Source organism: Netta rufina (assembly GCF_964035555.1).
Source record: "Netta rufina genome assembly, chromosome: 5".
Lineage (NCBI taxonomy): Eukaryota > Metazoa > Chordata > Aves > Anseriformes > Anatidae > Netta > Netta rufina.
The window spans coordinates 11,612,329-11,623,065 of record NC_140128.1 but is presented as its reverse complement, the minus strand read 5'-3'; positions in this window follow the sequence as shown (position 1 = coordinate 11,623,065).

Below are 10,737 nucleotides of genomic sequence, written 5' to 3'. Positions count from 1 at the left end.
TGTCTCAAAGGCTGGTTAATTCAAGGTTAATTCTTCCTTGCAGAGCTGAGCAGCCTCCTGCTTTTCCTAGCTCCAAGTGAAGATAGATGGGTGCGTTTCAGAGGCTGCTATTGCAAATGCACCCTTAATGATATGGCAGGAAAGTTTGGCTGGGTAGGTTTTTGGCCTATGGACTCCACAGCTTTCTAGTTCATGTTTAACCTTTCTAGCTGTGCCTGGCTTGCCCTTGTGTGGTGCAGCAGCTGGAAAGGTGCTGTAGCTCTCAAGGAGAAACATCCACTAAGCAGTTTTTAAACCTGATGAGCAGGAGACTGGGCAGTAAAATACTTCACGGAGCTGATGCAGAAATAACTTGTGTTTTTCCCAGTGGACTTCTCAGATTCCTCCCCCTGCTGAGCTGTGATTAACTCGAATGCTGAGGTGACTTTGCATCCTACGAGGCTGGGGAGGGCCAAAAGGTAACTCAAACACCAAATGCAGTTTTATCCCCACTAGAACCAGCTGCTGGGATTTATTAATTCTATCTATTCATGTGGCAGCTGGTTGCTGTCACAGTGTGTGTCTGACCTGGAGCAGCAGCCCCCAGACTTCTCAGGCTGGGAAGCGAGGCTGCTCTGGCTTCAGTAAAATCATTTGCTCTCCTCTCTATCTGTGGAAGTTAACATGGAAGATCTCTTGTACCGCTGTGATGACTGTGGAGGGGAGAAGCAGAAGATCACAGGCCTTTGGGAAATGAAACAGGTACAGAGCAGAAAACAGCATTAGGCCTCACATTAGTAATGCTTGGTGAGGCCTCCAAATCAGGATGACAGGTCCCTGTCATCCTTTACTCCTTGTAAAATCCTCATACAATCTTGTATAAATGGGGGCATTGCCTTCCTGTAATACAAGGAGTGGTCTATTACCACAGCTCTCAGGCTCCTCTGGTCAGTTTAGGCCAGCGAGGGTAGGATTTGCGCTGACTGGATTCCCGCTCATTGGCATCAGATGTCATGGGAGGGAGAGGAACCAGAGGCAGCTGAGTGTCCACAGCTGCCCAGGGGGAAGGACCTGCCACCTCTGAGACCTGGAGAACACCAGCAGGTAGCAGTGACACTCACTTGGCCCCTGGAGTAGTTGGAGTAGTGGAGGCTGGCTGCCTCCTGCCATAGCCCTGTGGTGCTTCCCTGCTGGGTCTGAGCGGGGCTGTCTGCGCTCGGCTGCTCTGTGTTGTTCAACTTCTGCCCTGTGTTAAAGCTGATGGATTTGGGATTGAGAGCTGTCTCCAGAGTAGGAGATAGATAAATAATCCTACGGATTCTGTGTTTAAAACGTGATGTAACTGGCCCTACCCGGTGCAGCGTGGCCTTGGTGTTCTGTCAGGCAGCCACAAGAGGGCACAGGCAGCCCAGGCAGGGACCGACCTCCGATCCCACAGCTTCGCCGTGAGAAAGGAGCATCCTTGGGGCCTTCCTCCCTTCTCTTCTGGCTTTTGAGAAGGTTTTGTGCCTGCAGATTTGGCTTCTGCAACCTCTTGGTGTACTTCTGTAGTCTTCCTTCCCTGCCAGCAGTAGGAGTTGGTGTTAGCTGGGTGCTGTTCTCCTGGGCTGATTTTGGGGTCTTGTGTGTTCAGTGCCAGCCCTTCAGCAGTATCAAAAGGCCTTGCTGAAGTGTGCTTTGTCAGGAGTGCCTCATAACACCCGTGTTCCCCTTCACTGCTGTCGTGCCCAAAGCCATGTTGTGTCCTGCTGAGGGACACTTCAGAGAGGTCTCATTAAGCTAATTGTTGTCAGGCCTCTGCTACTGAGAGGAAGAGCAGTGAGATGAAGAGCCCTCACCCTCTCCCTGGTGGAGAACAGAAGGTAAGGAGTAAAATCACCTAACTGTCCTTTTTCCTCCTTGTATTTTGGGCAGGCTGCTATGTCTTCGGCAAAATGGTTGTGGGGAGGTGGCAGCTAGGCAGCAGCGTGCAATGCTTGTTACCTGTGGTGTCTGCCTGGCCCAGGGCCATCCCCTCAGTATTATTTCTCACCCTGACTCTGTGGAGTTCACAAGCAGACCGTCAGAGTTGAGAGAGCCCTGCGGTCTCCCACCCTCTGCAGGGCAGTGCTGCACGAACGTGCCTGCAGAACGGCATGAAACCACATGCCTGACACCTCTCTCCATGTGCAAGCAGACTGAGCTTTTTGGCACAGTTATCAGGTTGTGCTCCCATGGCCTTCAGCCATCACACTGCTTTGCATTTGCGTCTTGACCTTAAGAGCCTCCTTTGATCCTTTTTTTCTTTCTCTAATACCGTCTTTCAGAGCCCAACTCTTCAATGCTATGGAGAAGAAGTTTGTTCCTTTCTGGGATTTGTTTCCCTGGTCCTCCAACTAATCCTGGGTCCTGCACGGGATGGTTTGACCTTGACGTATTTTTGACAGTCCTTTCCACAGAGTCTGGTGGCTGCATTACCTTTATTTCAATCTCAACAGCAGGACTGGATTTCCGTGCCCTTTGGGCAGAGTCTCCAGGTCCTTTTGTGCAAATTGTTGTATGAATAGCATTTCTTGTTGTGTTCATCTGCATCTACAACCTCTGCTAGTCTATCCTGAGCTAAAAAAACAGCTTCAAAGGGATAGTAGTTTAGACAACTGTCTATGTAGATGGGTTTGCCTTGCTTGAAGGACAATGAGCGAAGCCATTGGAGAGGAAACCATTGTTTCCCCTTCTCTTTCCCTCCTAAATCCATTTTCCCTGCAATAAAGAAGAAAGAAGGTTTTATATCTGGAGGTCTGTGTCCACAAATCTGCCTTTGTGTAATTCTCTTTCCTTTATCATGCACTGTAAACAGAAAAGCATGTTTGACCTCAATCTCTTCTTAGAGCTGTTGGGGAAGAGGTTGGTGGGAGCAGGATGTCTGTTTGTCCTGGAGATGCCCTGATAACACGGGCACCAGAGAAGGGTGTGCTGTGAGGAACAGTGGTCCTTGTGACAACTCACACAGAGCCTTAGCCAACTTGAGTGATGAAGTTTTGTAGTAATGCTTTAAATATGTAGATGTACAAGTACAAATGTACTCATATGCCCATTGCACTACCAGCATCTTCATCGTTAGCTTCTAACGTCAGTTAATCTCGGAGGTTAGGGTTGTGTACAATGAGGTGCTTTTCTTGGCACTTAGATGTTAATACACATTTAAGTGCAGAATTTAGCAAACTTTGAATGGCAAGAAAAGAGATACCAGGATTGGGAGCCTAGTGATCGTCCTGTTCTTTACCTTGCCTTCAGGGTTACTCAGGGTTTGCAAAGGACCGTAAATCAGAGTGCCTTTGCACGGGAGGTCAGGCTGTCCCCAAATACACTTTGAAATGAAGGTTTCTGGGAATGAACAAATTAAACACTTCCTACTAGTTTCAGGTGCAGGCAAGGAGAAGGGAGGAGGTAAGCAGATGGCCTCAAAACTTCTCAGAAAAGCCTACTATTCCTATGTTTTCATGATGACCAGTAAATTTCCTTCGTGACAAATACATTAAAACAGTGAAGATCATTGCAGATAGGCAGCGCTCTGTAAGCCATGGAGAAATTCCAGTTATTCTGGGTAGTGTGGCCCTGCCAGGAAGAAGTCAATATCCTGGCACAACTCTGAAGTTGCACGTGGCACAGTGAACTGGGGCTGATCAGCTCTGCCAAGCCAACACGTTCCTAATAGGAGCAGTCCCTGTGGTGCCACTGGTGCTGGGTGCCAAGAGGTCAGTTTTGCTATCTGTCATGTCAATATTTCCATGTTTGACTGAGGGCTATTGGGCCAAACTGAAAGGAGCTGGAATACTGACTTTAGCCAGCTTGTTTAAGATGGACTTTGTGCTGTCTTACATAATTTTGCAGGCTTGTCAGAAGCCAACATAAGCCCCCAGTGGGGTAATTCCCCTCGTTGTGAGAGATAAGTCAGATAACAGGATGCTTTGTGGCCCTGCTTACTCTGTGGCTCTAATGATACCCTTTGGATTTTGGTCACCAGTGAAATGCTACGATCCTGTGCCTGTTTCTCGTGGAATGGGTCCAGCAGAAGGCTCAAGTATGCCATTATGTGCTTCATGGTGGGGTTGAATGGGTTCAGTGAGCAGTGAAGCCCCTTCTAGAAGAGCTGATGTGAGGAAATGTAGTACATGCATAATGCCTGAGAATGGGCTGTGGTAAAAAAACTGCAAAGCATATGCACCGGGCAGGTTGGCTAAACACCAAAACACGTGTCCTCTTCTCATAAGAAAGACCAGCAGGAAGATAGGCAGGTGTGAGGGGAATAAGGGCAACCCTGAGCCGATAGCGATGGAAGTTTGGGAAGGAGAAGTTAATTCTTAGCTTCCTTTTGGCCAGGTGGAAACTGAAATGATTCCCCATGCAGAAGAAGCTCTCAGATTGGGTTAGCTGAACGGGTGAAGTTGACTTGTTGGTACACGTCTGGTTACTTGTAAGTAACAAAGACAGAAGAGTTGTTCACAGCCATTGGTGGAGCAGCAGAAAGCCCCCAAAACAGCTCACTCAAGGGAGCTCAGAAGCTAGAGGAAAACACTGCCTGTGCTCCCACTCCCTCCAGTAACTGCCCCAATGCCCTGAAGTCCCTTTTGACAGCCCTCAGGCTTCTCTCAGCAATTTCATTGCTGCCAGTGTGAATTATCACTAAGGGGTAATAATTGGAGGGGTGAACAAGGCCAGGAAGTTTCCTGGCAATTTCCCTGACCCATGTCCCAGGTAGGAAGCAGACTTCTCTAAGGGTAGGGTCTGGCTGACATGTGGGGCCGTTACCCTTCTTGCCTTCTTGTTGGAGGAAGTCTTGAGGCATGGAGTCGACCTCCTTGCCCTAGACAGCCTCCTGTGACTTTCCCCCACATCCTCACCACCCTGTCCCTCAAGCTCCAGGGCCTCAAACCCATCATGTAAGGGCACCTGGGGAGGCAAGGCAGGTAGGGAGAGGGCTCACCTGTGACACGGAGCAGGGACCTGTTTCTATTCCTCTCCAACTCCCAGGTTCCCTCCCTCCACCCCGACAGCGACAGGGCAGGGTGTCCCCCGATATTTGTGGCATATTGTCCCGATGCCTTTCCCGCAGGCATGACAGGGAGTCACCCCAGCAGTCTGACTCTTGCTCACACACCCTTTGTGCCCGATCTCTCCTCCCTGTTTTGCGTGTGATTCAATTTCATACCACAGCGTAGACTGATGAGACATGTCTTTGCTTTTCACTTATGGATTTCCAGCTAAACAGAAATGTTAATGGGCTAAGGAAACGAGAAAAAAGAGAAAAGGAAATAGAAACCTATAATTTCTTTTGCTTTTTTTCCTCTTTTCCCATGGACCAGGATCAGGCACCACTGAAAAGTGTATTTTTATTTTTTTGTGGTAAGTTATTTAAAACAAACACCACTACCACCCCCAAACAACAACAACAAAAAAAAACAGGTCCACCACAACTTAAACAAATAGTCCCAACTAAAAGCGTACACTAAATGTCAAAGTGTATGGCATTTAAATGGGGAACAAAACAGGGAAGAGTAGGTGACTTGTCCAAGGTCAAAGGCAGAATCTGATGCTGCCAAATTCAAGCCCAGACATTGCTTTCAGGCAAATTTTTTTTTTTTTGCAATGATATGAAAGGGATCACGGAGGGATGCTGTCATGAAAAATGAACGCTCTAATTCTGAAGTCATCCTGAAGGTGTTTCATCCTCTAACCATGTTGCAGTGAATTTCAGTTACATACATTACCAAATTAGATGTTTATTTTTGTTAATATTTAGTGAGTTTAGCCATGATCTGGGTACAAGAATGAGCAAGTGATTGGAATCAGTGCTGGCAGCTGAACCTCTGATAATGTCTGTGCTTTTTTCTTCGCCTGGACTGATGGTGAAGATTAGACTTTGCTGCTTATGTCCATTTGGGGTCATGAGTATGGCCCAAAGGTCTGTTGACTTGCAAAGGGCTATAATTTCAAGTCAGAGTGCTTGATCTGGAGTTACGTATAGGAACAGGCCTAAAAGTAACCGGAGGTGGTATACTTTCCTGATCTGGGGTGTTGCTTGGCACAGAAAAGGGCTGAAATTATTTCATAAACTGCAGTATGGACTTCTGCTGAGAGGGCAGTAAAATGGCACAGACCGAAAAGATGTAAAGCTTCATTAGCATATTATATAAATGTGCAATTATTGCACATTATTTGCATATTATACAAATGTGCAATACCCAAGACCCGTGCACAGAGGCTCTGGCTTTGATATGGTCACTGCTCGCTATGATAGCAAGCCAAAATCAGAGAGACAGTACAGTAGGGTGGCTGTGTTTTGCATGAGATGGGTCGCTGATCAGTGCCACAGAGGAGTGTGGATGTGGGCACAGGACAGCTGTTTTGCTTGTCTGATTCATTCATTAGCTTCAGCTACACCCTTTACAGCTAGGACATGTGCAATTACAAGCAATTACCGTGATTAATCTTCTCATTGTCATATAAATTCAGCACCTGGCCAATAAGGTGTGTAGCTGTCTGCGCTAAGGACAATGCTTCAGGCAAAGGTTATACCCCCGTGTCAGGTTCCCTTTCACTTGCCTTTTTCCCACTCATTTCTTGACAGTCTCGAGTTTCTGCTGAGCCTTCCTTGTCTTTTTCGGCTTGACCTGAGTAATCTGTTTGACGTTCAAACATCAGTTGTGAGCTGTCAGTGGGAGAGCTCTGCTACAAAATTGCACGGTCTTTAAGGCAAAAAGCCATCATTCAATTCAGTGGAGCAAAAAGCCGTCATTCACATCAGCAGATCTTCCTCATATTTGCAACCAAGCAACCTCTGCAGTGGTTAGATGGCACCTTGATTTATAAGAGATTACTGACTTTGGATCTTGATTGAACCAAGATACTGCTCTTCACATTGAAGTCTTGAATGCTGGATACCTTTATCTCTTGGTATCTCATAATTAACCCCAGGCAGGAGTAGAACTCCTCTAAACTAAGTGGCTAATTCTGACCAACAAGTGCAGCACAAGATATTGTGGGCTTGTGCAAAAAAATGTCTCCAGCAAAACCGGGCTTTGGGCTCTGTATTTGTCCTCAGCTTCTGGCTGGCCATCTGGAAATGGGCACACATGCTGTCCAATTCTGTAGCTGGCTGTTGGATCCCGGTCTCTTTGGGGTGCTAGGAAAGGCTTTTTTGATACAGAACAAAGCTGTGATTTAGGAGTTGTTCAGTGATTAGAGAAGGCTTTGAATTTAATGCCTGATTGCCAGGCTCTCCATTCTCTTAATGAGTCCAAAAAAAGCCAACCCCATTAACTAAAGGTAAAAAAATTGGATAACGTTCATTTTATGGTTCCATTTTTATATTGCTGTTTACACATAGCACTCGTTACCGTAAAAGCTAACTTATCCTACCTATAATCACTGGGCTTGCACCAGGATATTTCAAGAAACAAACTTAACTTTCCTTCCACGTCATGAATCGGCCTGCGTATCTTTGAACAGGGTCCCAGTTATGAGAATTTTTCTGCATTTCATCTTGCTGGTTACTTCAGGGTGTGTGTTTATACTGGAATGCATTTTAGTAGCCGTTTCCTTCGAGTTAGGCTTGCCAACAAACTTCTTGTCTTTGTTCTTATTTCCAGTAGTTAACTTTGTTGTTTAACACAGGTAAACAACAGAGAGAGTTTTAATGTTCCCAGAAGTAGAGTTATACACTTCTTAATGTAATTGATATGATATAGTAATAGTTGCAAGGGCACTATGGTCATTTAACCTTATATTTATAGGGAAAAGTGAAGTATATAGTAAATATTGCAGCCCTTGGTCTGTATCTTTGAACTGTTGGACTAGCATCACTAATATTTTCCTGTAAACCCGTACAAAAATAGACGTCTGCTATCTTTATTCAGGATTACAGAAGACTATTTTTAAACGAAACCTTTTGAATGATGCAGATTTTCAGCTTGAGTACGCTGCTATTGCTCAGACAAAGTGAATTGAGACAACTCGTGGCTCAGTCTATAAGGCATGTAGAAAAGATTCCTTCATAGAAAAGACAAACCACCCACACTGCAATCTCAGCCGTGTTTTTATGTTTAACTCAGTAGATTTCTCACTCTGCAATGGGAAATAAATGAGTTTATCCTGTAGCTCTTATCTGTGTAATTGTTTTCATGTTGTTTCTGGTTAATCTTTATCCACACCCATCCTAATTCTGTCAGCAAGTAAAATGTAAAATATATTAACTTCTGTACATAAATGAGACCTTCTCATAATTATCTTCTCCTCTCTGTGTCACTCAGCTGTCTTGTGGTGGTTCTACTTCAGCAAGAGGCTGAGCAGCACGACAAACTGCTTTTTAGCCCTTGCCAATTATAAATCTCTATTCTTAGGACATTAAGCAGCTTAAAGAGGGCTGGAACTGAAGATCTGGTTGCCTGGCATATGAGTATTTAACATAAGAGTTTTAGGCATGTTTCATGTTGGTTTTGTGCCTTAGATTCCTTACTATACATGTGCATTGCAAGGGAGGGAAGAAATTGAAGGGATTAATTTCAATTTAGGGAAATTTAATCACTCACAACCGATGAGTTGAACTTTGGACAAGCAGAGCTGAAGTCTGTGAAAGCTAAAATTTGGAGAAGTGGATAGCTTGCCACATTTCAGCTAATGCTTGCAGATTGCCAGGTACAAGTGCTGTAAAATCAGGAAGCATTTCAGTATGACTGGCATAGGTGGCTTGAGTGTAGGCATCTTAATCCAGGATGTGCTCTCAGAATTATCAGGTCCTTGTTCCCCTTCAAACTCTGCCGTGTAGGGATGCTCGGAGGTTCTGGGAACAGTTGCAGGGAGGAAAGCCAGATGATGTATCAATCTGCAAGAGTTTGTTTTTGTGTAAGAGCCTCTTCTGTTTGTATTAGGGGATTGTGTTTACTCTAGGATCAAATAAAAGTCCTAATAATGGAGCAAGGTGGGGTCATTTTCTGTTTTGAGTTCTATGACTCCTCATGGAGTGCTTTCTGTGCAGAATGAGTTTACTTATGAAGCAATTAATGTGTACTCAGGGAAAGTGGGGTATTGATTTACTGTAACAGATAACCACAGGCTGTCCTCCCCTGACTTATCACTTGGTCGTCTGATCTGGGACAGCCTATGTGATTCCTACTCACAGGCTCTGTCCATTGCGATGCGCCTCTGCAGCTGGCGATTCAGTTCAGGTAGGTTTATTTGCAAGGACAGGCTCCCAGTTCCATTAAATGTGGCTGCACTGAAGCCTCTGGGCTGACCCGAAGCCCACTGACTCCATTTGATCGAGCTGCCAGTTAGAAAAGCCACTGCAAACTGCTTGCTACAGCACTGTAGTAAGCCATTAATAGGAAGAAAAAATTGTCTTTCAGACAAATTGCAAGGAGCTTCTACAGAAGTTTTCACGTAATTATTTTTTTTTTCCTCCTCTGCCTCCCTGAAGTGTCTGGAGACACTTTTTTGAATGTTTAGGCAAATCTTTCTCAATTGAAATAAATCATTTTCTTTGGTGCCTGTTCCCAAGATAAGGGTAACCACTGCTACTGTTCCTGGGCTTTGCGAAGGGTAGCAGAGAAATCTGTCTATTGTCAATGCCATAAAAGTAATTTCATTTATTTCACCCTGTGCAATGGAAAAGAGGCTTTCCACAACAGCACTGCAGGGACTCTGGACATGACTGGAAAAAACACATAAAGCATTTTTTATGGTCAGCGAATGGTTATGATTTTAATGAGCCATGAATACACCAGGAAACAAAAAGTTCATTTTGAGTTACTGACGTGTTTTTGAAGAATGAAATAATCGGGAGTCATCATACGAGGAATGTGGGTTTGTTTTTTTTTAACAACTTCTAAAGAACATTTGAGATGTTAGGAAGGCTTTCCTAGGAAAGCATCTACTGGAAGAGGCCGTGGCTGGACCATGGTCATTTTTACAGATAGAAAAGGATGTCTTGGCCCTAATGAAGAGCTAAAATTCAGTCAGTGTGATCGGAGAAGAGAATGCATCCTCTGCATCCCCTGGAGCAAGGAGATGGGGCCTGAAGCTGTGTCCTGAGGAGGCTCTGCTGGTGCTCCGAGCCTCCCAAGCCTTTTTTTTCAGTAAAAAGCCAGGATCTTAGACTCCTCAAATTCTTGCTTAAAGGAAAATCTCAGTGTGAGTACCCTCATTCCCACAGTGCCTCTCCCTGAAAACATGGGGCTACATTCCTTGTTAGTTCACAGAGCTGGCGCTGACCCATGGCCTTGGCTACAATTAATTTCTGTTTGCTGAAGATCTAGGTCACAGTTTTAACCAAGCTAGGCCACGTTTCTCCCAGCTCCGTCCTACTCCTTCTAAAATACATGCCCGAATCTCTCCTGCCCAGAGCTTTCTTTTGCCTTCCCTGCACTTGCTGTAGTGAATGCCTTTCTCCTCCAACCCTCTCTGAACATGCTGGTGCTCCAGCCTGTGTGCCAGGCCCTGCTAACAAGCGACTGAAGAGAAGCACAGTCAGTCATTTCCTGACTATTGTTGCGTTACTGGACCTGAGACAAGCCGTGTTTCTGACTCACAGCTTCTGTATGCTGGCAAGTGCTCCTGCAGCCAGCGACGTGGCTCAGATGAGTTTATCTGCAAGTCTTTGCAGGTTTTTCAAGAGAGAAATGAAATCCCATTCATTTTCAGTGAAACTACTTAGTTTTAGTCCTCAGCTGGAGCAAAACTGTGCTTGAATTTCAGTGATTATATAATTTTAATGGCTGATTG